We start from the raw sequence: 27511 nt of genomic DNA, 5'->3' as shown, positions 1-27511 counted from the left end.
CTTCGCGGACTGTGCATGCCTGGTGTTAATGCAGCCCCTTCCTCTTAACTGACTGTGTACCTTAGAGATTTCCTACAGTGTATCGTATATGTAGGTGTAGATGGGATCTATTGACTATTAGTTTCACAGCAGCACTCTCATTCAACACTTGAAAGCGTAGCATTCCACTGAAAGGGAAATTACATCAAGCAATTCACTCTTTTTATTTTCCCCTTTTCGCTTCCATCAACAAAAAACAAGATTAAAAATTTATCATAGTAGCCCTTGCCATGGAGCACTCTTTTGATTCACAGTGAGAAATAATTTCACTTTATTGTTAACATAATCTTGCACTTCTACAAACCGAACAACAATTTAAAAATTATTATTAATCTAAAATTTGAGTCATTCTACTTTAATGCATGCTCAAGGGCATTCTCATGGCCGTATATTTATGTTTCCATTTAATTATTTGGATTTAATTTTACCCTTAGGGTGTTGCAGACCCGGAAAAAACCGCAATTAAGTGAGATTCTATCGCTATTTTTTAATGCACATAAAGAATTTTTTTAATGTCAGTGTGGTGTGATATTAATTTGAATCATGACAGTGCCCGCTCCATTAATCACACATTCATTTATTTTTATTAAGATTTAGCCAAATTAACTTTTGGCAAGCTTTTTCAACTTGATTTTTTTAATCTGCCCCTACAATCTACAGCGTTAGGGCCTCCCTTTCGTGTGATTAACAGTTTTTTGGCGCCGCATAAACTTCCGCTCTCCCATCCGCGGAGGACACATAATTCGTGAGAACGCAAAGGATGTCGACCTAGATAACGATCGCAAGAAAGCCGAAAGGAGAGGGGTTGAAAAATATAAACAACAGGAAAGGAGAGAAAATAGAAAAAGCACACAACACGTTCCACTTCTCTCAACACGATGGTGACTCCGCACTTTTCGCGGTGGGAGATAGGAGGAAGAGGAGACAGGGACAAACAAGTGACGATAGCGGGGCGCATAAGTCACCGCACGTATCAACGTACTCTATACATGCGCGCTTACTTCCAACCCGTGCGCCCCGTTTCGTTTCTTCCATCTCTTTCCGACGACCACACCTCGCAGTTGCTGTCATTTCTAGCGGCATTAGTTATCGATAATGCCGAATAATACGTATAGGAAATGAGAATAGTCTCATTGTTAACGTGAACTTCATTGGTATTATTATTAGCATTAGAATTATTACTATCAGACTCAACATAAAATTATAAATTCTTCGTCATAAAGTTGTTTCGCTAAATTATACTCTATTTTATTGATTAAATTATTTAGAATTTTCATATTTCCCGTCTCAACATTTCGACTTACGTTATGATTTCAGGTTCTAAGTTCACCTATATTTTTCTGAGAATAGAACCACACTAGAAAGATGATATTTCCTTTAATTCTCAATTTTAATCTTGCATCTATACATTTTTCACAACGTTGAAGTCATTATTCCATGGTCGCTGAAAACACTTTTCTAGGGGTATATTTTGTCAAGTAAAAATTTGCTGATGATCCGTTGCCTCAGCTTCTTGGTGTTTTCGTCACACTACGTTTCCTGTCTGTCGCGCCCACGAACTCACATTTCTCACATTTATAGAATCCTCGCCGCATTATTCACTCAATTGACGATGCATTTCAGTGGATGTGAAATCACAAGTTTAGCATTCGTTAGATAAATATTAAAATACATCTCTTCTCTCTTCTGAGTCTCCCTTTTCATTTATTGATAAAATGCTGTTCTTGTATCCTTCCTCACTTGTACCAGACACTGTTTCTTTGGAGACTCCAATCTCCTTCTAACACTGACACTTTCATGCCTCCGTAAATCCTCCACTAGCTCTGTTCTTCTCTTCACCATGCTCTTGCATAATGCTGCCTCCTCCCCCACTCTTCCAAATGCCTCTCTCTTTGCATCGTTGCCTACCTAACTAATTCCCAAAAGAAGTCGCTAACCTAGAAATTAAATGGGTTCTAGTCTTCGTCTTTTTTCCTCTCCTTGTTATATATTTTGCAACCATACGGCTATGCAAATAAACAAAAACATTATTGATTTTCTTTCTAAGTTTTATGATCATTCTAATTTGTCATTGTAACGAGGTGTTTTTTCTTGTCAGGAGATCTATTTATTGCAGGAAATCTATATTCTTTTCCTCTTAATCTCGAGAATTATTCGCTATTATTGAACCCAAGTGTTTAAATTTCTTGATCAACTGAATCTGTTTCCTGTATTTTTACATTTGTATTCACATATCCACCTTTATTGAAAATCATTAAAACTTTCCTCAATGTTACTATCATATGATATTACCCTCCCTTAAGGTCATTCAAAGCCTTTATTACCAACTTTATAATTCTTCACTTTCTTCCGTCATGCTTATAAACAGAGCTGGTTAATGCTTGGTTATTGGCTTCTGAATGCCGATTTTATCCTCTTCCTAGGAGAAGCGATTGATACATATAATATGAAAGTGATTTTGACTAATATCGAAGGTTAAGGTGAATAAAAAAGATAATGAAATATTTAGTAATATTTCACCCTCGCTTACCTTTCTTGTATTGAAATGTTTTTTCCACGAATAGGTCCACAGTTACATCATATTGAATTGTTAAAATATAATTGCGAATGGGATTCGCTCATTATGAATTATCTTGAATGAAAAACTGAATTCTTTCTAACCTATTTTTGTTGTTTAACAAAGGTGTTTCAGCACACATTGGCGTAGTCCATTAGTAAAATAGCAATAATTAAAATTTTACATGTACTATATTTAGTTATATGAAAGTAATTATGTATCACTTTTGAATGAAATAAAATTATTTCATCATAAAAACCTCCATTAAATTACGCATTAATTAATAATATTATCATACTGATATCTGAGTGCATCATTTGAATTAATTTCAAAAACTTAATGTGGTAGTTTTTAGGGGAGGCGACCGACAGCTGAGGTCATTTGCGCCATTAGGGATGGGCAGGAAAGGATGAAGGGTGGAAAGAAACCCGGCGTCGGCATTAGCCTACTCTTTACGAAAGGCGCCAAGGGGTCTGCAGCTTAGCGTCCCATCCGACGGACTAAGTACTCACTCAAAGTGCCCTCCACAAAGAACCTCAACTAGGGATCGAGATACCTCTGAAAAATATTCAACACCGCCGGAATTTGAACCTGGGCCCTCTGGGTGGGAAGCATGTACGGTAGCCACCGCATAAAAACTTAAAATTTGATAATTCATGTCTATTGTTGATTTCTTCTCTGCCTCACACCCTAGCAGCTGCTCGGTGGCTACATTGCGCAAGTAATTGTTTAAGAATTATTTGTGCTTTAATGGAAGAGTTGAATCGAATATTGCGCCATCTCTTGGGTTTGTAATACTTCAACACATTTTAAGGACCTGACCTGAAAATAAGCGTATTGAAATGAGGGCCATCAGCACAACTCTGGGAAACCTTTACGGCGAAAACGCTGTTAACGTATTCTCTCTGGTACATTTACCTATTCTTCTACAATTAATCATTCATATTTTTTAAATGCGTACATTCATCTCTTTCTCTCCGTTGCATTCGTAGCTCTACGGTTGGTTAACTTTAGCCCTACGCGAGGTTGTTCTCGTCGATGAGGTTCCAGGTATCAACGACCAAGTAACAAGAATAATACGGTGTCCGCTATCGCGCATGTACTAGCAATCCGGAGAATTCCATTAGGCACGCGTAAGACTATTGTCTACTACTTTTTGTTTCTCCCATATATCGGCCATACGCCTACATCCATCCGTCCCGCTACGCCCACGCTGCCTTCACACCCGCCCGCTTCCTCAACGCCACTCCTCAATGCCAAGGAACGTCCCGGACGCCCACCTTCCGCTAGGAATCCATTAACAAGCCAGTGTCTCCAATACGGCCTATTTCGCATAATTGGATGACGACTTCTCCCTCCCTTGCAATAAAAAAATCATTGAAGTTGCTAATGATTTATTTACTCATTAAAATGACTCGATTTTCTTCTCTTATTTCCTGTGGTGACGTGTCGCTAATTGAGTGATAACTTATAATGTCCTTTTTTATGCCGTCCAGCCGAGGTATTAATTAATTAGTCCTTTAGAACGAGAACATCCGTTGCTAATGAGACTGCTCCATTCGCAGTCTTATTAGACGTTTTTCGTATCGCGAACAATCCAATCCGTGAAAGCTGCAGTATCGTCTTACTTGGTGGAACACTCGGCTTCGAATGGAAGTGTCCTGGGAAGTTGGGGTGTGCCGTTGAACACCGTCAGTTAAACCTTTGCTTCTAGATGTTCGGATAATCAGATTTACCAGGGCCGCCTCTAGTGACTCAGAGCTCTCCCCAATCCCGTCCCATGGCTTTGGAGGGTGTTAACTATTAGGCAATAGTCTTATGAAACTTCAGTTCGGTGACTATGATGTTCTTCAGCAACAAGTTTGTATTTAAATACGTTATTGTGGATTGGTAAATTATTTAAAACGAATGAAACATTGTTTTTAATGATAATTAGTGGACAATTCAGTTTGAGGTGATTTAGAGGCTGACTCCGTAAAGAAACACGTAAAACTTAAACTCATTCAAGAAAAAGTCAGTAGAAATCTTGTTCCGTTATGCTCGTGAACAAAAGGAGTGATTACGGACAAGACCCTAGTGAAGAATAGATGTGCTGACTTGATTTTGAGTGGAGCTGAAGTTTGGTTGAGATTTTTTGATAATTTTATTTATTGACTCCAGCAGTCGGGGATTAAATATTTTGGAATCAAGCACATGTATTTTCGTTCTCCAGCATTCTCTTCCAGGCTTCCTCTTTTAAAACGGAAATACCTCCACTTTGGTGGTCTGGTAACGCGCCTGCCCCTCCCTTTTTTCGTTGGCGAGATTCAAACTCGAGACAATCTTGTTGGCCAACAGGTGTGTTACCGACCAAGTCAGCTGGAACTTAACTTTTACTGTCCAGATTCCGCTCCAGCTAGATATGTTTTGAGGAAGTAAGACGCGGTTCTATAAAACACCTAACTATCGAGCAAACAAACATTTCGATCTTCCCGGAGGTCACGTTTTGTCCTCGGCAACATTTAATTTATTTTTTGTTTGTGAATTTTTTTCCGTGGTCGAATAGAATTCCTCCTTGGTCCCTGGATAACGCAATCGCTTACAAAAAGTAAGACACAGCACCGGAAATGCACGAATGAGCTCGTTTCAAAGTGAGGAATCGGCCCAGGGAGAAATATGAAAATAAAATAAAAGCCACAATCTCGGTGTCGCAATCGCGCATGGTAGTTGCCATGACAATGAAACAATTTCAATGGAAGGGTTAAAAAGAAAAATACGTATGCATTTTCATTGGTTCTCGTTCGCCCCTACACGTCCCCTTCTCTTTGACCGCACTTGTGTAATATAATGGAAGGGAGAGGAGAACCACCGGCCTCCGCCCTCAGACCCTCTTCTTCCACCCCTGCCCCCGTCCTCCTTTCCTGCACCCCTGTCCCCCACACTCTACCCGCCACTCCCACCACACGCCCCTTATTCCATCTCGTCCTCCTCTCTCTCCCGCGCCATATTTACCCGCCCGCTCTTCATTTGTCATTGTCTAAGCCTTGTCATGGGGAGCAGGTATCTCCCATCGGTCTATCCCTCTCTCTCCTCCCACTGTCTTTCTCTCTCCCTCAACTGCAAACACGTATCGCTTCCAATTTCTTCCCCTCTTCTGCCGTCCCAGCCTTTCTTCCCGCTTACACAGCTCTGTACTGGCTTGCGTCAATTTATCTGGAATTCGAGTTTTTTTCCAGAAATATATCCATTAACCTGACTCCTCTTTCGTCATGGCCGAAGTGGAAATGAAACACATATATAAACTTAATGCCGAAGGCCTGCACCAATTCTTTTAGTATCCGGTTGAGAAACGTTTTATTGATATCACCTAGAAGGTTCATACGAGGGTCATCCGGAAAGTAGTACCCGTTCGTGAAATAAAGACACAAAAGTAAATATTAACAAACATAAAAAATTTTATTTGAAAGAGGATACTTTAAACTACTTCTCAACATAATCTCCAAGCAAATTAAGGCATTTGTCATAACGTGTGACAAGTTTCTGTATTCCTGCTGCATAGTCCTTCGCCGCCAGCTCATTGAGATACGCGAGGGACCCATCTTGCACAAATTTTTGCATAATGCAGATGGTGTTTAACAATTTCATGAACAATTGTTCGAGAAACATTGGGAAAATGCTCACAGATGTCATCAATTGTGACGCGCCGATCGTTCCTCACGAATTCGTCAACTGAGCTCACCAGTTGGTCTGTAATGACAGACGGTCTCTCCGAACGCTCATCGTCGTGTGTGTTCCCCCTCCCCATGTTGAAGTTGCGACACCACCGCCGAACAGACGACTCGTCCATTACATTGTCTCCATACACCTCCTTTAATTGGCGATGAATATCACATGGGCGAACGTTTCTTGCATTGAGGAATTTAATCACTGCCCTCACTTCACAACTGGCGGCGTTCTCAATTTTTTTAAACATTGTAAACAATCACAGAAACAACACAGGCAATGCTAGCGTCACGCAACTTGGCTCAGAGAAGGCAGACAAGCCACTGAAGCTATCTGACCTCGTCCAGCGGCTACTCGCGTCGTCAGCACTTCATGCGGCACGAACGGGTACTACTTTCCGGATGACCCTCGTAGATGGGAAAGCCGATTCGTAAAAAAGCTTATATTAAAATTAAAATATTCTCTACCATGAGATCAAGGTTGAGAATATGCATAAGGAAGAGGTTTTATTTTGCTAATTTGAAATAATCGAAAACAAAACACGTGAGTCCACGTCTTAATTCCAATCAGTTAATCGATACCAAGTTATACTTGCCAATGCCACCTAAAATACAAAATTTATTATTTGCTATTTGCCCTTGCCTTCATACGTTGGGTGGTGTAGAGTCATACATCTACATCTACATAATACCCCGCAAGCCACCGCAAGGGCGTGTGGCGGGGGGTGTTAGGTCACCAACCGTAAAAAGGAGTCATAACCGTCGTCTTATCTTTTTTCCTTTGATTTCTGACATTTTTTGATGCCAGCAAAGCAAACCCAAAGGCTAGAGGATATACAAGTACACGGAACCATTCTCGCTGCTTCCTTTCGGGAAAGGAAAAGTTAAATAATACTAATTTTAATTATCACTTATTTATTCCTTGTTCCTCTAATACTCATATTGCCCACTTTTTTCATCGCTTTCACATCCATATTTTCTGTCAAATGTCTTCTCTCCTGTTCTTGAGTCTTGTATTTGATGTTTCCTGTCTTGATAATTTTCTCTCAATTGTCTCTTCGGCAATTTTCAGCCTCAACTTTCTCGGCTTTCCCATTTTTCTCAAACCTTGTATATCCTCCCACGTTTTGAGATGAGACAGTCGTCAAATCTCTCAGTCAGCTAAAGAGCGTAGCTCAATTATTTCATATCTGGTGTATTTTTTTACATTCTGACCCGGAATGAATTCATTCCATGAGTTCTGACCATCCATTTTTCATTCTATGTCTCCGATTTAGACCACCTCAAGTACCTCATTCCCATTGCATTTTGTGAAGTCTATGTTTTCTCTGGAAAACCGGTTTCACTTCAATGCAGTAATGTAAAGCGGAGTATAGTACACTGTGATACACCTATTTTGGATATTAAATACGTAGCATGATAGCATTCTTGCCAGTTAGGGCATCCGTATATCTAGATCACGGATAAAAACCAGATGACGAAGATCGCGGATTTCATTCATTTTTTTAATCCGTATTTAGGATATCCGGATCCTCGGGTATTTCCTCAATGTTTGGATAAATGACTAATATAATATTATGCATTCCTTTTTTGCTGTATTAGACGTACGGTAATATTGTTATTCGCGGAAACGTGGTCGTCGAGGCAGGAGGATAAGCGTAGAACGGAGGCTTTGGAGATGTGAGTGGGGAAAAGTATGGAAAAATTCAAGTGCACGAAATGGCAAGTAAATAAAGAAGTTCTAAGCATGGTAGAAAGACGACTGTTGGGGGAAATTCAAAGAAGGTAGGCAAAGTGGATGCAGGATATTCTGCGAGGCAATGGGTTGCTGAAGACGGTAGGTGGGAAGGAGGAGAATGTTGGGAATGTGAGGTAGAGGGAGGGAAAGAATAAGTATTTTGGATGAAAATAGGGAAAATAAGTATAGAAAGAATGCAGGACTAAAGAAAGAGTTATCGTAGTACGTAGAATGGGGTTTTATGGACAATTTGCGTCACGTTAGTTAGAACTTTAAAGGTATATTAGAGAGTATTGCCTAGGTCCATCGCAATTATGCCCTTCTACACAACCTCTATGATATTCTATTGCCCTTGACGTCTCACTTTCTGTCCTCGGCATTTTATTTAACTAGTTTAGCACATTATTGATCGTCATTAGAGGTTCATATTTTTTTCCATCGACCGAAGTTCTCAACTAGTAAACACCCGTTTTCTTTGATCGAAAATATCATGTTTTAAGTATAATGTCGCTTCTTCATGATGAGAGACTTTTGTTTCGGAATAAAGAAAATTTTTCCTTCAGAAAAAGTATTATTTTTTTGACTTAATTATAAAGGAAATATTTACGAAAAACTTTTAATATTCATTCGCACCCTGAAATGTGTGCGTGGCGTTCCTGACCCTACCATGGACATCGAAATGCAGTTAGTATATTCTTCCCTCCACTTACATGCATTATTAAATGCTTTGTTAACAGTACACAGAAAATCAACGACTTCTTTGACCTGCTCATGCTACATTTTTTAACTATGGGTAAATTATTGGAGAAATAAAGTGTGCAACTGGCATTTTTTACAATATTTTTTCCACTAACAATAATCGCGGCACATATTTATCATGCATTTTTTTGAGGAAAAATATTTTTAAATCATATATTCTAGTTTTAGCCACTATTATCACTCGCTGTGTGTTATCCAAGTAGTTCGTCTCGTGTGCGTAGTTACATCCTACAGGCGTCAGCAATGTATTATATTATGTATATATATTATACGTAGTCCGGGTAGATCAATTTCCCGGAGAAAAAGAAAACAATTGTCGCATAAGATTTTTCCATCGACGAAATCGTACAGCTTCACAGTTCATTCTAGCCTTTTCGTATTATTTAGATTTGATCGTGCGGATTGAATTCAGCATTGTAACTCATACTAGCGATCCCTTGCAGTGCATTAAATTGGTGAATGGCAAATTTCATTCAACCTGAGTTCAAGAGCTATCCCCAAGGTAGGTGATAATAGTTTCAATATGATAAATTGGATGAAAAATATGAACGCAGTATTAATATTTCACTTAATTTCCTTGTTTTCATTACGTTATATACAGAAAGACTTACCGACCCTCAGATCGTTAGTAGAAGTACCGGCAAATTCGGAAATTGTTTACCTTATGCATGCAAAACAACCCTGATTTATACCAACTCTAATTAGTCATGTGTGCCTAAATATAAAAGAAAACTAAACGTATGAACAAAACTAAAAAAAATAATTACCAAAAGATCCGTAATGGATTGTTGTATATATAGGGCACAAAGTTCTTCCAGATTTAAGGTTAGATGTCCACAGCACCAGCCAATGAATTGTACATGCCAAAACACGAAGTGCATAGAAAAAAAAATTAGACGACATGTAAACTTCCTATTTCCTGTGCGCATCGGTGGTTCAGTGGTAGAATGCTCGCCTGCCACGCGGGCGGCCCGGGTTCGATTCCCGGCCGATGCAACTTTTTGTGTTTACTTTTGTATTCTGTTTTACAATCTACAACATTCCAATTCTGAATATTTTTGCCCAATGGTCCATTGCTATTCTCCCTCTTTTTCTATCTAGTTTCCTCTCAAATTTGTACGGTTTGTATGAGGAATCGTTTTCTATTTTTAGTTCACTCTGCAGTACCTTAAAATTTCCTAATGATTTAATAACTACATGTAATTCTATAAACACTGACTAACGATAGCTCGCTAAGGGATGACAGAATTATAGATTATTGCATAATGCTCAGTAAAATTTCTATCTCTTTCTTGCTTAGCTTACATTAGATCACCTCCTCTGAAGCATATTTTGGTTAGTTTCCATGCTCTAGGACCTACTCGTAATTTAATTCAATTTTCAATCCATGTTTCAGTACATTCGGAAGTCATTGGTATTATTTTTAAGGCATAGGTATACGCAACCACTTTCATTTTCTTTGCATTATTCCCACTTGCTGTCTAAATTAAGTTATTTTTCTAGCTATTCATATGAAGCAATAACTCGCAATGTGATAATATTTGTTTTCTTTTTATCCGACTTCAGTCCGTTTTTGGGCGAAGAACCAACGCAATACTCAGAAAAAATACCATTTCATTCTCTACTAATGCATACTTGAGTGTGTGCTTCGCAAGTTTATGCTTCCATATTATTAACGTATACATAGAAATCAAATGTGTTGGCATAAACGAATATTCTCATATATTCTATTGTTTCAGACTTCACTTCGTGGAAGTATTTAATATCCATACTAAAAGGAAAGATTTTCACCGAATTGCGGCATCATCAGGTATGTATGTGCCTGATGATGCCGCAAGTCGGTGAAACGCGTTGCACCATGTAATAAAATCTGTGGAAAAGTACAAGTCTTTCCTTTTAGTATGGAGTATTCTCATATTTCATGTGTGCTTCTATTCTTGAACTCTATTGCCAGGATAGCAAACTGATTATGGAAAATAAGCATGTTAAAGTATACGCTGAAAGTCAGGAAAAAATTTAAGGGAACATATCATTTTGGGCTTCAGAGAAAAAGGAATTTTAAATTACGCAGCAAAAATAGTTTCTTTTAGCGCGAATATTCTTTCAAGCCAGATAAGAAATAATCAAAGCTCCATATCACATACGTAAGTTGGACAAAAATTACAAAATTAAACTGATATACATTACAGATATTCGAAAAAAGGTTTTTCCCTTGCACAATTTACATTTGTAATCCAGATAATAATGACCCATCACATTAATAAAAGTCTTCCCTTTGTGGGCCTTTTCGTTTAAAATTATGTCTCATATATCATAGTTCATTCATCATCGTATAAATATACTTTAAAATTATTAAAATAGAAGGTTAAAATAAATGGTAAATGTTAGTCTATCGCACAAAGGTAGATTTTGGATGGACCCGGAATAACTATCGCTATAATCGCCTTATATGGCACAACCTGAGACTGTACACTAAAATAAACCCTTCTTCCAACCCCTGTATGTTTAATACTCCCTTTTTCTTCAATATGCATGTTTCCTCCCGTCCTTTACCCCGCTTACCCGAAGTTCTCCCCTCAATCAGTCTTCTACATTCCAACACTAAATAAAACGTTGTGCATCCACTTTTCTTTCCTCTCATGAATTTCTCCTAACAACCTTCTCTCCTCCCATTCTTTGCTTATTACTCCTATACTTGTTTAGTTTTCCGCCCATTTTACTTTTTCATCTCACTGCACATCCCTATCTGAAAGCCTTTACTCCATGCCTACCACCTTGCTTCGATGACCGAATTCCCCCGCCGTACAAAAAAGATAGTTCAAAATCAAGTTTTCTCAACTTTTCATTTCTCAATCTTTACTCATCTTCCCTGTCTTCAAGTTTTTCCCCCTAGTGGAAGTTTCCATTCCTAACGCCATTCTCCTGTCTTGGTCCCTACCACTATGGCCATATTGTTACAAAACTCTTTTAAGATGCAACAATTCCCGTGTAACAATCATGCGCCTTGACCGGGATCTTCTAAGATACTTAAACTATTCCACCTGCTCTAATTTATATCTCCTATTTTTAACGTTTCATTTAGCTTTCTTTTTCCCCGAAAACGTCATTAACTTGGTGTTTTACATTGATTCTAATATCATAACTTCTCATTGACTTTAATAAGGTTTTCTGTAATGATTGTAATTCCTTGGCTGCCTTACTCTTCCAAGCATAGCTCATCCCGACTCCTCCAATTTACTCCTATTTTCTGTAATACGTGCTTTAATTTTACCCAGTTAGCTCAATCAAATGCCTCTCGAAACCCAGGAAGGAAATAAATACAGCAATTCGTACCGGCTTAGGGTAGGCTCTTGGTAGACCATGGGGCCACACACTGCTGCACTCCAAAGCCCTAACTAATGTGTTATGAAATATCCTTAGACTCCACACAACATATTACAACAGCTCACTTTTTGCTCTTTACACTTTCTACCTTCATTACGTCCATTCTGAATGGCCATTCTTTTCCGCCATTCCTTTCCCGTATGCGGCAGAAAACTAAAATAGTTTTCACTGCTTGTCCATTTCTTTCATTATTTGATATTCTAATATCCTGCAAGCCACTGCTAGGGTTTGTGGCAGGGGGTGAATACACAGCAAACTAATTTTGACCAGAATATGACCCTATTCATAATATTATACTACCTTGATCAAAAGGTTCCCGGAATAACCACCGTGTGGCGCTCCCATCGTTCCGATTTGAGTTCTGTTTTTTTTTGTTAAATTGGTACATCTGTTGTTGATATTCCCTTTAAATCTTAGTGTCATAACTTGACATTTGCAAAAGTTACGTAGCCAAGAGTACATCTATCTCTGTGTGTGTTGGCGATTTTTTACAATTTCAGAAATGGATTTAAATTTGCAACAACGAACTTGTATTAAATTTTGCGTAAAAAACGGATTTAGTGGCGCACGGACGTTGGAAATGTTGGAAAAGTGTTTCGGCAACGATTCTCTAAAAAAAACGGTCGTTTACCAGTGGCACGAGCGGTTCAGAAGTGGTCGTGAGTCAATCGAAGATGATGAACGCAGTGGCAGACCATCGACATCGAAAGTCGGTGAAAAAATTGATAAAGTAAAAGAAATGTTGGTCAATAACCGCAAATTAACCATCAGAGAAATAGCGGAGGACTTGAACATTGCCTATGGATCCGCCCAAGACATTGTGGTTAATGATTTGGGTTTCCGTCGTGTAGCAGCAAAGTTGGTGCCAAGAGACCTCAATTTCATGCAAAAAAGAGACCGTGTTGACGTCGCAAAAGACATGATTTGCGAGGCTGAATCCGATCCCACATTCATCAAAAGGATCATTACTGGAGACGAGACGTGGGTTTATGAGTACGACACGCAATCCAGACATCAGGCAAGTGAATGGCGTTCACCAAATGAGCCGAGACCAAAAAAACCACGTCGTTTTCAGTCAAAAAAGAAGGCAATGCTGACGGTTTTCATGGATTACAACGGTGTAGTGCATCATGAATTTTTGCCAGAAGGCCAGACAGTAAACAAAGAGTATTATTTGGGCGTTATGAGACGTTTGCGTGAAGCAATTCGCCGAAAGAGACCAGAAATGTGGGCAGAAAACTCGTGGATTTTGCACCATGATAACGCACCGTCGCACAGTGCTATCATTATTCGTAATTTTTTGACGAAAAATGCAACAAATACCATCCAACAGCCACCGAATTCACCTGATTTGGCTCCCTGTGACTTCTTTCTGTTCAATCGAGTTAAAAAACCATTACGGGGAACGCGTTTTAGCAGCCGAGAGGAAGTAATGGAAAAATCGCAGGAAGCACTGATGGACATACCGAAAACCGAATATAAAAAATGTTTCGAGGATTGGATCAAGCGCTGGCATAAGTGTGTTGCAGTCGATGGGGATTACTTTGAAGGGGACAATATAGATTTAGATGAATAAACTTGTATTTTTAATTTTCTGAATAAATTCCGGGAAATTTTTGATCAAGGTAGTAATTACTATTCATATATCATTCATTCATTGTCTTTGTCTCGACGGTTGAAAATTGATAATTACCTCGTTTTCTTAGTTAATGACATTTAGTATCTCAGTAATTACAGTTTTATCTTAGTAAGTAAAGTTTTATTTTCTCAGTAATACCTCAAATTTCCATACACCTATTTAAATATGGATGAAAGGTACTACTTTGATTTTCGTCTTTGTTTAAGGAATTTGTTGCCTCATCAATACTACCCCATGCGCATTTATGCTTTAGCATGCGGCAATATTTGAATTTTCGTTATCGGATCGTGCAGCAGTTCGTTATATCGTAGTGTATCTAGCAAAACTTTACATTAATCCATTAACATATTAATAAAACAAAGATTATGCGATATTTTAGAAAGAAAAAGGCTAAGCTAAACATTAAAATAGGAGGGCAAAAACTAGAGCAGGTAGAACAGTGTACGTATCTCGAAAGTGTTTTGGACCAACACGGTCAAAGTGGTAGGGACGTAAGGAGAAGAATGGCGCTAGGCAAAGAGGCTTTCACAAGGAGGAGGGAGTTGATGACGGACGTTGAGTCAGGATATTAAGAAAAGACTTTGATATGGAGCGTAGCTATATACGGTGCGGAAACGTGGTCATTGAAGCAGGAGGATAGACGTAGACTGGAGGATTTTGAAATGTCGGTGTGGAGAAGAATGGAGAAGGTGAAATGGACAGAGAAGAAAACAAACGAGGAAGTACTTGGTATGGTGGGCTAAGAGAGGGGTTTGTTGGAAGAAATCCTATGGAGGCAGGAAAAATGGATGAAGGGCGTAATGACTGGCAAAGGGATGTTGAAGACTGTGATAGAGGGGAGAATGTTAGGCAAACGAGGTAAGGGAAGGAACAGGATAGGGATGTTGGGTGGGATGAAGGGAGGAAGAAAGTACTCAGAGATGAAGAGGGACCTGATGTAGAGTAGGATGTTGTGTTTTGCTAGGGGTCACAAAATATTTATTTGGTAGTTGTGTCCATCCAAAAACCTACATTAGCCGGTGGATTATTTAATAATGATAATAATACGTTAATAAAAGCATTATAACATAGAAAAAAAGAAAAATTATAGGTATTAGTTTAAAAGTATGGCTTAGCATATAAAATAGAAATTAAACAGCTCCATAAGTAGCACGATGCTTTCAAGTTTCTTGCTATTCCATATTGTTTCAACACTTATCTGTCTTTCAAAAGTTTTCATTGTGCTTCAAGATAATGTGTTCGTCCTTGGCGCATATTTAAAACTCTAATTACGCAGCAGTTTCAAGAAAGCTTTGGCTTTTTCTTCACATGGATTCTTGCATCGGTTTTTGCACGTCACTTTCTTTGATTGCATTCAAGATACACGTACATATACCAGGGTAATCTTCATCCCGACACAAGATGAAGCCACTCGTACTAATTGCGTCCATGGGGCGCTTAACATATATTTAGAAATTCCATATACATCTAAACTGTAATTTATTTGAATTTCGAATCACTTTGGGCTTCATCACAGATTTGATGGACAAAAACACTTGTTACGTTGCCCTTACTTTCTGACGTCATACGAATATTGAAGAGTCCTATCTCCAAACGACACAGTGACGTTTCCACGAAGTTGTAATCTCATTATCGTGGTGGAGGGACTTTTACTTGTTGTTTCGTGACGAAAGTGCTTTTCCCAACTATCTCAAATTATTGCTATCTGCTTGGTAATCATTTATCTGTCAACATTCTCTCATGCTTTTCTGTTTGCCACGGATGTGGTCTGGGTAAAATAGCACGATTTCTAGGAAATAGTCACCATACTTCAAATTCGAGGGAAAAATCTAATCAGGATATTACCCGTCCGTCGAAGAAGAACTTCTGAGAATTTTATGAGAATGCTTCAACTTTGTGATAGGTCGTATTGATGCACCGTGCCAACAAACGTGACATGGCGTGGGCTGAAACTGGTAGTGTGCGGCGCGTGTTGTATTAGAGCCCAAATGATGTTTGTTGCAAAGCGATGTCGATGAAATAAAACTTGCCAACCCTTAAGCAAAATCTCTGGAGACTTTTCCTTGTTCCAGGTCATTTTCTTAAGTAAAATATATGCATATATTTATAGCTAATATATATAAACATTTAGAAACATCTCACGGCTAAGGTGGGTGGAAGGGATGTTTCCATATTACTTAAATGTTTATGGTGCTGTTTTTGCATATAAAATCCCCGGAATATGACTCTTTGTCTTTATTTTCATCTTCCTTATTGAATTTTTTATAAGCTTCTAGAGCTCATTCTCAAGCAGTCAATCCTACTTCTATTTCAGTTTTTTCGTGCTCCTTTTTTGTTAATATTTGAAATTCCCCAATTCCTTAACCTGAATTAAAACAATATGTAAATTCATTTTCATTGTAGGGTTTCGCCAACAATTTTCTCAATGCAAGGACGCATCAGTAATTTTGAGCATAAGGAGATCGCGTTTTAAAATTCGTTTCGCTTCACGATAAAAAATTGAAAGTTATGATGATGGAGGAAGAAAATTCATTTCTTCACCGAGGACATTGTGCAAGCCAACTCTATTTTAAATAGGTGGATGATACTTTTTGATGATAGATGTCTCGCGCAATGATGGCTTGCAATATTCACGCCTTTGTTTCCTAGTGCCACCTTTGTTTCCAACTGAATCTTCAGAAAATTTCATTGCGTCGGCAATATGTCTGCTGTGAAAAATATTATCTGGGATTAGAATTCAAGACCTTATGGTTGGTATTAGAAAACTCTCTCTTCACCTTATCACCACTCATTAATGAGAATATCTAGTAAAGAGTGGTAAACTACTCGAAAATGTAGTGTAAGGCTTGAACCCTTCTGTGTTAGAATTGTTTTCTGTGCAGATTCGCCTCGCAATTTTGTGTTTTATTAGAATTAATATTTTATAGATTCAGAATTATTTTTAATTCAATTTTATGTTCAAAGAATTTGAGTGTATTGGGTAATTTGTAACAAGTGATGTTCATTTGACTGAAAGTTTATTGTTTTGATTATTGATTATTACAAAATTAAAACCATTTCATTAAAATCCTTTGGAATACCTCCTTGGCTATCTTGCTCATAAATATTAAAGCTTTCAAGCACCCATAATGTAAAAAATGTGCACTCATATGTTTATGTAATTACTAGTTCGATCGTGAGAAACCTCGATGGTCAAGTGTCATTAATGAAAACTCAGCACGTTCTCGGAAAGGGGAGATCCTGGGAGACACAACTTGCACTTGTTGTACATAATATTCTTATTTCGGGAGAGATTAATGTTCCAGTGGACGCAGTTTTTGTAGATTTTGAGAAAACCTTCGAAGAAGAACCTCATAGTAAACTGCTAAGAAAGCTAGAAGCATATGGCATAAATAAAACTATGCGGGGTTGGATTAAAGACTTTTTAAATGGTCGGCTACAAAGAGCAGTGATATATAGAGTTATCTCTATTGCTTTAGAAGTTACTTTAGGTGTTCCCCAGGGAAGTGTCATCGGACCTCTTTTATTCCTACTTTACGTTAACAGCATTGACTCCGTAGTCACTAGTTAGATACATTTATTTCCTGACGGTGCAGTAGTTTACCGTAATGTCCGTAACCTTGAGGATACATCAGCTTTATCAGATGACCTAAATACCATACAACCCCGGTGCGATACTTGTTAATTAAAATTAAACTTAAAAAAGTGAGTAATGATAATATTTTGGAAAAATAGTAATTCCCTCCTGAACGCGTACTACATTACGAACACCGAAATGGAGTGTGTAGACTAAATTAAATACCTAGGCGTTACCCTCACTCACGATCTCTCCTGGGTGAAACACATGCGGGGAATATGTGGAGAAGCTAACAAAAAATTAGTATTTATGAAAAGGGTACTATGTAAATGTGAAAGAGAAATGTTATCTGTCGCTGGTTAGGCCTCATTTAGAATATGCTACTAGTATATGGAATCCTCATGAAGTTGGATATATACCCGAAGGGATCTCGTGCAGGGTAGAGGAGCTAGATTTGTAAAACGTTGTTATGATAAACTTAGTAGCATACCCAAGATATTAAAGCAGCTAGGCTGAAAATCACTCACGGAGCAAAGGTTAAATTACAGAGGGAAGCTTTCGCATAAATTGGAAGGGCGTCTCTTAAGCAGTGATGTTGAAAATGTATTATTACCCTCATCGTGCTATTTTAGGCGAGAACATGTCAATAAAATTAGGGAGATTAAGTGTAGAACAGATAGATTTAAGATGTTATTTTTTCCACGGACGATAAGGTACCAGAATAACACTGTCCGATGGTGGAGTGCATTGAGGGAGAATTCCTCTTCTGGGAATGGAAATAGTCCCTTAGTACCAAGTTGGGACTGAAAGGGGGTTTGGGGAATCGTCGCGACGCCGTTTCAGGTCTTCGCAAGGAGACACTCAACTCAGCTTTTGATCGTCCGTCAAGACCTTCGGTAAATGTTTAGTGCAGATCTTTCGTATTGCCAAATTTTCAGTAATAATTATGTGCGCTGTCATATTAACAATGACTATGTGATCTGCGATCATGCGCACACTTAACTGATGGTCTGATCAGTACTTCACGCACACGCCAGGAAAAATTGTTACTGATACTTTTTATACAACCCTTGTATACCCTTACGAAAGTGGTGAGGGGGTGACTCTCCCTCCTACATAATTATATATTCAACTGCTACATGTGAACGAAATTAATGCCGAATAATGCCACTAGTCGGTGAACCGCGTTGTATCTTAAAATAAAGTATGCGGAGAAGTACACATTCCTTTAATATGGCTATCACGGAATTCCACGAAGTAAAGCCTCAAAGCAGATAGCATATGGTTTGCAGAAGTTCTTAACTCCTGAATCTATTAAGCAACTACCTTGTTCAGTGGAATAATCTTAAAAAAACAATAAAAAATATTAAATACTTGATTAATTTAACGAGCATAAAATACGAAGGCTTAGAATCTAGCGTTAAGATGGATGAAGAATTTTTCCATATCCCTTCTGCGTTCAGGCTACTTTAAACCCTGCGGGCCATAACAAGAGTGACCGGTGGTATAAGAATGCTAATCTTTACTTTTGTAATTTTAGTTAAATGCTGTCCTAGAGAAGAGAAAATCATATGGAATAAAGATCTTTCAAATTGTTTGTGTACTTAACGTTTGTTTTAATGTGATTGAATATCGTGCCGATGAACATTAAGAACATTTTTTTACCGTCTCTGCGGCCATTTTTCAATTCTCATTCGGGTGATTTCATCTGCGGTTGTAGTCAATTGTACATACTATTCACTCGGATTCATAGAAGTCAGAAGTAAACTCGATTGGCATATACCTTTCTTTATAGACGGTTATTCTCGAGCAACGCATATTTTAGTGGCAGTTTTTTCGTTGCCCTTTTTTCTTAAGATTAAAATTTATTTAATTCAATCCCCAATAATTCTTGGCTGGGTACGGTGACTAGGAGAGACTAGTGCGTTGGCTGACCCGAGACAGTCACGGTTATCCCGAGAGCCCGGGTTCGGTTCCCGGCAGTGGCAGGATATATCCGTTGGTATCTCAATCCATATTTGGGGTGCCATGAGAAGAGCACTTCGATTGGTGTACGTCGACCTTCAGATGAGGTGTTAAACTGTGGCCACTTGGAGCCTTTCGTCAAGAGTAATCTAATACCGATGCTGGGTTTATCTACAGTCTTCCCCATTCCCTGAAAAGCCTACTTAAATAAATCACACATTTATCCCTAATGGAAAAAATGATCTCAGATGCCTCCCCTAATAACCACTCCTACTGCAGTAATTTAGCTAATAATAATTTCTTTACACCCATCACAACTTGTGTCCGTTCAATCAAAAGTTGATACCAGATCATCGCTGATAAACATCGCTGAAGTGAAATTGACAATGAAAACAAGGAATAATTAGATTTCAAGTACAGATTGTCATTGATGGAGATGTATCTCAGTTCCGGCTCGTCTCTTTTTGAGTGAAGGAATTCTGGCTTAGGCTTCGAAGTAGAATTGGAGAATTACAATTTTTGCGCTCACATGACGGACTGCTTGCTGTGGATAATGATAAAAACGAAAAATAAAAGTTAGAAGGAAAAGGGTGACGTAAAAGATGAGTTCGGTGGAGAGGAAGAAATCAAAAAACTTGGAATGGAATGCGACCACTTATGAGGAGTGCTGTGGGGCTTGCCTCTCTTAAGGTATGCATGTTGTGGTGGCGGAGTAAAGAGAGATATGGGCGTGGGAGAGGAAAGATAGGAGCGGGGGAAGCGGGGGGGGGGGGAGAAGGCACGGCGCAGAGAGGAAGGGACGAAAGAATATTAGTTAGGGACTGGAAGGAAAGAAGCGACTATGCTTCAAGCAAGTCTGGAAAAAGTGATTTTCATGCGGCTTCACTTATTACATACGGGAAATTCCTGAATATTAAAAGGTTAATCCTTATAGTTACAATTAATGAGATGTATTGAGAAATTCTTCTGGTGCTCGATGCCAATATACTAGGATAGAGATGGAGTGTTATCTCATTTCCTAAATATTACTTTAGTAAAATATGCTAAAATAAAATAAAAAATAGTAAGTTAGTAAAATATGCTAATCAAAGCGAATGAAATTTAACTTGCGTGGACTAAAATTCGCTATGAATCACTACAAAATATTTGCAGCCAAACAGGTAATCAGTCTACTTAGCTGTAATTTATGAAATTTTACTTGTTTGTTCGTGTGCCTATAACATCCGGAAGTATTCATATCGAATGGTAATCAAAATGGAAGCTCTTTTTCTAATAATTATTTAATAAATCTAGTTCATCTTTTTCATAACTTTAACTATAAAAAATAAATAAATGTTAAGCATACAACATTTTTTCCAACAGTAAAGATTACGAGCTGAGTACTTCCGTAGAATTTAAATAGATTAATCGCTGGGATTGAATGCTCGTATGAAAAATGAATATTTTTTATTTTAATTTGAGGAAGGTACAAATAAGAATGTTATCGATTGAATGCTACCACATGTGTTTATCAATGGTGTCGACTGTGCACAAGGGTTCAAGCGCCTTTGTCAATGTCCCACAAGGAACAGGTGTACAGAAAACAAAGATATGCAAGACTCATTGCAAAAGGAACTGGTATCGATGATTTTGCTGATATTTTAGTCGAAATTACTTGGAGGAAAAATTTTGGTGGGCGAAAATTGTAATCAAAAAATATGATCTCATTAGACATGATATGGCAACTCTTAATGAGGGAAATTATCTTTTTGAATCAAGCATATTTGCTTACAAGGTTCAAGTGTTCACACTGTGTTTTAGGTAAGCAGTGAAATTGTATAGTATAGAGACAGTACCATCCTTTAGTCGGCTATTACTTGGCATAGGTATACAGACTAAAAAAAAGCAATTCCTCTTCCACTTATAAGTTAATTTTTTCCTCGTGCCATCGGAAATCATAATGGATATGACAGCAATTACGTAGAAGATAATTAGAATTGGTAGCGTATGTATTTTGTCGATTTCCTGCATGTAATTTTTCGTATTTAATAGATCCTTGTTTTTAACAGCTCTACATCATGATTTGAAAATAAGCATACTGTTATTGAATCTTGCCGCATGTAAGGTCTTTCTTTCGCGTGATTAACATATCTTGATGGCATGATCAAACTAATGTTTGTGTAGAGGCAACATGACTGGGATTGCGCGTGCATGGCTGGTGACCTAACAACCCCCGCCGCACACCCTTGCGACGACTTGCGGGGTACTATGTAGATGTAGATTAGAATAGCGTGAGCGCTTAAGTCAGAGGCGCAGTACTCGAGCTTGCAAAAGAAACAATTTTGCATATTTTCGCCGTGGTTATAATTCTACGGACACCGTAGTTATTCTTGCTAACTATGCCCACGGCTTCCTATGCATGGTACCTGAATTGAATATTTTAAAAGCCTTGAGGTTGGCACCGGCGCTTGAAGTCTTGATTGCCTTTGGAAACAAATTCTCGAGGAAGAATTCAATTACGGCAATAATTTGCTCATAAAAATATTGACAAGTTAAATAACCTAAATAGGTTCGTATTTTCTAATACTTATAAGGATTTGTCGGTATTTAAACGAAAGAAGTGATGCAGTCATTTTGTTTTCCTCTCTTCAATGATGAGAAACGCCGTGCAAATTGAATAATGTTCTTCAACTAATTAAAAATCCATCGCACTGAAATTGAGATGGGTAACACGCCCCAACCGAATCGCTGCTGTCATGAAATCCTATTACCCCTACGAATTCAAATCGCATGATTGTTGTATTTTATGAGTTCGACTTACTTAATTTGGAATGCTTTCACATATGACGCGAGTTGAAACCGTCGGAAGGTAAGACCGGGACTGGGAAGGGTTGTGGCATGGAGAAGGGGGAGGAGCGGAGCCGGGAAATGGGAAAAAATGAGTAATGAAGATCCTTGTCAGTCGCACAGCGGTCCATGGGCTGCTATATATCTGAGTCTCTTAAAGAGGCACGCGGGTTCGGTTGTGTCTTGTGCTCGTACCTCCCAATATACCTCATCCACGCTCATTTCCTCCCCCTCCTCCGGTCCTGGCTTTCTCTGCGGCACCTGCCTCCTCTTATCCCCCCACCTTAATGCCACCTCCGCCCCCACTCACTCACTGTCCCCGCCCACCCGGTTCTCCTCTTCCTTTCCTCCTGCCCCGGCTGGACTCCCTAGGTTTCTCCCTCATCCAATAGGGGGAGCACCTGAATCCTCCTCCACAGTAGCCTAATTGGCAACTCCCTGGGTTTCCGTTGGATAAAACCGGGAGCTCGGAAGGGGTGGGATAATGGGGTGGGGGAGGTTTGGTATGCGATGCTCCATTAAAGGCAAAAAAAAGAATTATTCAGCTGTACCTCAATGAGAGACTGTAGACTTCCCTCCAGCGTTACTTAATGCAGGCAACGGATTCAAGTTATTCGCTCGTGTCCGAGAGCAATGAGTGGGGTCGGGTTGGAATGTTTTGCATTAGTGTGTATAAAGTTTATGTAGCGTGCATGTGCACGGGTGTGAGAGACGACTTGATGGGATGATTTTAGACAACTTTTATGACTAAGTGTCTTGTTTAACTCAGTTGGCAAGAAGTAGAATTCGCTGTGTAAGAGGGGGAGGATTCTCATTGCCATTTATGTGGTTTATTTCTGCAATTATCCAGCGATAGTGTTGCCTTTCCTTCGTTTCAAACGTTTGTGAGAAACATATGGAATGAATTTAATCAGAGATCGAGTGAAGATCAGGTTTAAGGTCGTGGAAATGGAATATGCTGATTGATCAAAACATGCAGTTTACTAAAAGATAAAATTATTTTATCCTTTGGAAAACTAAATTTTTATCATTCAATTTTCGAGAATATTTTATGATGAGCATTATCATTAAACTTAATGGATTTTTGGACACAGATTTTTTTTAAACATAACAGTTATAACGTACATATGTTAGCATATCATCTTAAATATTGTTTTGGGTGGAAAAATATAATGATAGCAATTACAAGTTAGAACTTAAACATACATCAAGAATCTTCGCAATAAATAAGGTATGTGACACGTATATTAAAAAAAAATCTAGATTACCTTTGTGTACTGGTTGCATTATTCCAAAAATGGTCGCGGTTTGAAGTTAGCCATTTTGCCTAATTCTCTTTTGAAATTACAATTTATATTCTGTACTAGATTGAGAAAAAATTTGAATCCCTGGGGAAAGATTGAAAATTTGGGTAACTTCTAAATTTAAACTGGGCTTTTTGGACATCATCACAAAAATGGAATGATTGCTAGGTATAATGTTTGAATAGGGGTTCGCTCAGTTTATTATTTTGCGCCCAAAGGGAATGAAGTGTGTCATGTTGGAGTTAGGGATTACAGGAACTAGAATCACAAGGAAAACGTCCGATAGCAACGTCCAGTGACGGAAAACAAAAGGTCTTAAAATTTGTGACAAAGTGTGGAGGAACTGAGGGAATGTAGTTATGTCATGGTGAAAGACCAGAGAGCGTGAGGAAATAAATCGAGAACCCTAGATGTTTAATTCCTCAGGTGAGGCCCTGCAACGCCATGTAGGCATTGGTGTGCAAAGGCTACTCCTTATTTTAACACGTGAAATACCTTTATCGTCTTTGGATAACAGGAAAGAATTATCTGAGTAGTGGGCGCTTCTCAGGGGCGCGATCCTCAAATCGAGCTGATGGTTTAGGCAAGGGGGTGGGGGTGAGAAGCGACGTCTCCCCATCCAGAGATTAACGTCTGCTTAGAATTGAATCCAGGCCCGACCCCCACTTTCTCCTTGCCAGGATGACAAACAAGTGTGCTATAACAATGATCCGACTATATTACGACCACAAGGCAGGATACGACACCCTAATTTTTCTTGCGATTTATCCTTGGCTTATCTGCATCCCTCATCGAATCTTCTACCGAGAGTTTATCTTTGTCTCATCTCAAAAAAATATAAATATAATATCTACCCACATCGGCCGCCTCCCTCTCCCTCTCTCAGTTCACCACCGGCCCCATTGCCTCCAGTTCCCTTTGCCACCTTCCTCGTATTCTATTTTTCATCTTACCCTTTTATATTCCAGCCACATCTCACAAAAGGAATTTCCCGCCCCCAACTCCATTCCATACCTCGTTCTTAAAAAGAACCTCCCTCAACTCGAGAAAATAATTCTGCCTCGAACGAGGATAAAAAAGAACGCATTCTTATTGTTAGCCCCTGAACCTTAACCTAATGGTTTCCTATAAACCTTCTCGAAAGGTTTCTTTTTTGGCGTGTGAAGGAAAATAACAAATGATGGTCCAAGAGAGTGATGCAAAGTAGGTTGGTTGGTTAGGCCTGGCTGCCGCGGAAAAAATATATGCACTCTTTTTTTTAATACATGACCCGGTAGGGCAGTCAAGTCCTTCATCCGCTTCGTGCTTCTAAAAGGGACGGGGTGGACTCGCCGACCCCCTGTGGCGACGGGGGAAGGAGATGGTGGCATGGGACGGGAGGGGGGGGAGGGGCACAGACGAGCCGGACGGGTTAGGTTCGGCCCTCGTGCCTCCATCATCCTCGCGCGCGGGCGCTAAGGGTGGTATTTATGCACTTGTCATTTGTATTAGTGCGCGCTGAAGCGTCTCCGAGTACGGCATTCTTCACGTCGCGAGGATAATAATACTATGGCGGGAACATAGGGGTTAATAGGAGCAGGTGCCGATTTTGTAATTAAAAGTTTAGGAACATTTTGATTTATGACAGCTTATACACAATGAACAATGATATCATGTCGTTGAAGGGATTTTTTTGGTGCAAAATTAAAATTTAAACTTAAAGCATTCAATTGTAAGTAGAGTACTGTGAGTTGGATGGGCTACCACACTACGTTGTAAGTGACACGTTTTGAAGAATAAAAATAAAAAAAAATCCCGTTTTAGTCTGTCGCCTAGTTTCCGGGTTATATTCGGTGACTCGCCAATGAGTTCAACCCTTCTATTGAAAGTGGATAATCGGTACTTATTTCACCATTAGCATTCTTCATCATATGACCACGGCGCTGATTCAGTCTTGATAAACCGAGCCTCGCCGAAAAGATGAACTGCTCTCTTTCTCCTCTGTCGCGGATCCCGGAGACGCCGAACAAAAAAAATCATTTGTGATACACTCTTTCATAAAGGCCATCTGTGATCCGAGAGTGGCCGGTACCTTTTAAGTGTTTTCCATTAAGTCGCACTAATGGACGCCTGATTTTAGACGAAAAGTATTTGCTAAAAATTTTCTTTAGCCGGATTCAAGAATAAAATGGATATTATATGCGTATAAGAGTGCATCACGCTATTATAATAAGAGAATTATAATTAAAATCATGGGAGATAATAAAAAAAATAACAGTCGTTTATATTTGAAATCAAAATAATTTCCCGGGTTAAAATTTAACGGACTCGAAGCGCACTAGTTATCGGCTGGTGGTTTTAGACGTGAGGTTATAGAATGCATTCACATTGCAAAGAAAAACAATAACTTTCTGCTTCCACTCCATTTTATTTGGATAGGACCCGGGTTTCGACATAGAACGTCGTCATGAAAACGCTGTATCAAAATAAAATACTGTGGAATCATAATTATAGTTTTTCATTGTATAGTTAGTTTATGACTAGCTGGAATCCATTAATTTATAGCACATAACACAAGAATAATGTTTATCGTTTAGTTTTTAGATCAAATATTTTTACAACACCTTTTAAGTACTCATCTATTATTTTCTATTACTATGCTTTTCAAAATGCAAATATTGTAAACATTATTAGTTTACTCTTGATGAGAATTTATTTCAATAATGACGATTGTTCAAGAAACTGAAAATAAACTTCTACTATATTCAACAGATTCAGGCGAGAAGTAGTGGAAGTTCGTCATTATGAGAAATATATTTGCACTTTTCCACAGACTCTGTGGAAAAGTGAAAATTTGTTCCTCATAATACACTTCTACTACTATAAATACTATGCGTTGACCTCAACGCCCCCTCCGATTAAGTAGGTGGATCAAAATGGTTGGTAAGGATGATGGGCAATCAGTTATATACAAGTACTCTGGGCAGATTTAAAGTTTAAGGTATGATAGGAATGGCACTGACCTGTGATTCAATTGCAATTTCTTAGGGTGCTCTACCTTTTTTGTTATGGTCGCTAATTGTCCGAAGGGAGAAAGAGCATGTAAAACTCTCGGTAGAATGGCATATGTTTCCTTATATTAAATATATAAGCTGTTCTACACTTACATACACTTATGTCACACTTGACTTAATTTCGTAACAATATTCAGCAAATCAGTTCAATTTTCTTTCAACTTTATCTCATTTTTTAATTAACAAGTTATGCGATGAATGTAGAATTATTTACATTAAAAATCAATTGAACGGTCAAATTTTAATAAAATTGACTTGATTTTTTTGCTTATTTTGTCTTCGTTTCATAGGTCACATTGTTGGATGTGAATTGACTGCTTGGATGCATAGTGACCAACTTCCGTTTCATGAATTTTAAGGTTTAATTTCTCTTGTGAACCTCTATAACACTTCCCTGTTATGCTTGTTGAAAGCTACATTTACAAACTTTGACAAGTGAAATGTTTAAGCTACGTAGGTAGTGTGAGAATTTCTCTCCATTGAACGATTTCTTCAATTGAAGTTCTTTCATTAATAAAAATATATTATTTGCTCTCTTTTTAAAGTGACTTTGAGCGGTTTGACCTTATTTGAAAGGTGTATTTTCTGACTCAATTCATTACTTTACGCTTAACATGATTATAGTAAACGTTAACTGAAAGAAGAGTATTTTTCCTGAAATTAGTTTAAATTTGTCGTGTCAACCAGTTGTTCGTAAAATTATTTAATTACCTTGCCCTTTTAATTCAGTGTTCATTTTATTACATATAAAAAAAGTTCCATTGCCGACTTGATGGAATTTATTTTGCTGCTTCAGCAGTTTAAATCATTCAGTGCATCTTAGTTCTCATCCGTGAATTATATTTTCATATCAGCATAACATGTTGGTACTTACTCTCATTTTCCGACAAGAGCCAATTTATCGGCAGGCGACATCAAATACGGTTCGGCCGCTATGTCACCAACCGCTGAGATGTGGCGAGTTATGGC

At 38.5% G+C, this 27511-nt stretch overlaps 1 protein-coding gene and 1 non-coding gene across 2 annotated transcripts in view; one reads left to right on the top strand and one right to left on the bottom strand.

Annotated features, from left to right (window-relative positions):
* The window catches only part of opa (odd paired), a 174443-nt gene that overhangs the window by 123448 nt on the left and 23484 nt on the right, over positions 1 to 27511 (bottom strand). The window lies entirely within an intron of this gene.
* On the top strand, positions 9720 to 9790 carry TRNAG-GCC (transfer RNA glycine (anticodon GCC)). Its single transcript has one exon. It is a non-coding gene; the product is annotated as a tRNA-Gly (tRNA).

Source organism: Hetaerina americana, unplaced genomic scaffold, assembly GCF_022747635.1.
Source record: "Hetaerina americana unplaced genomic scaffold, ioHetAmer1.1.p SCAF_19, whole genome shotgun sequence".
Lineage (NCBI taxonomy): Eukaryota > Metazoa > Arthropoda > Insecta > Odonata > Calopterygidae > Hetaerina > Hetaerina americana.
This window is presented reverse-complemented; position numbering and strand designations above follow the sequence as displayed.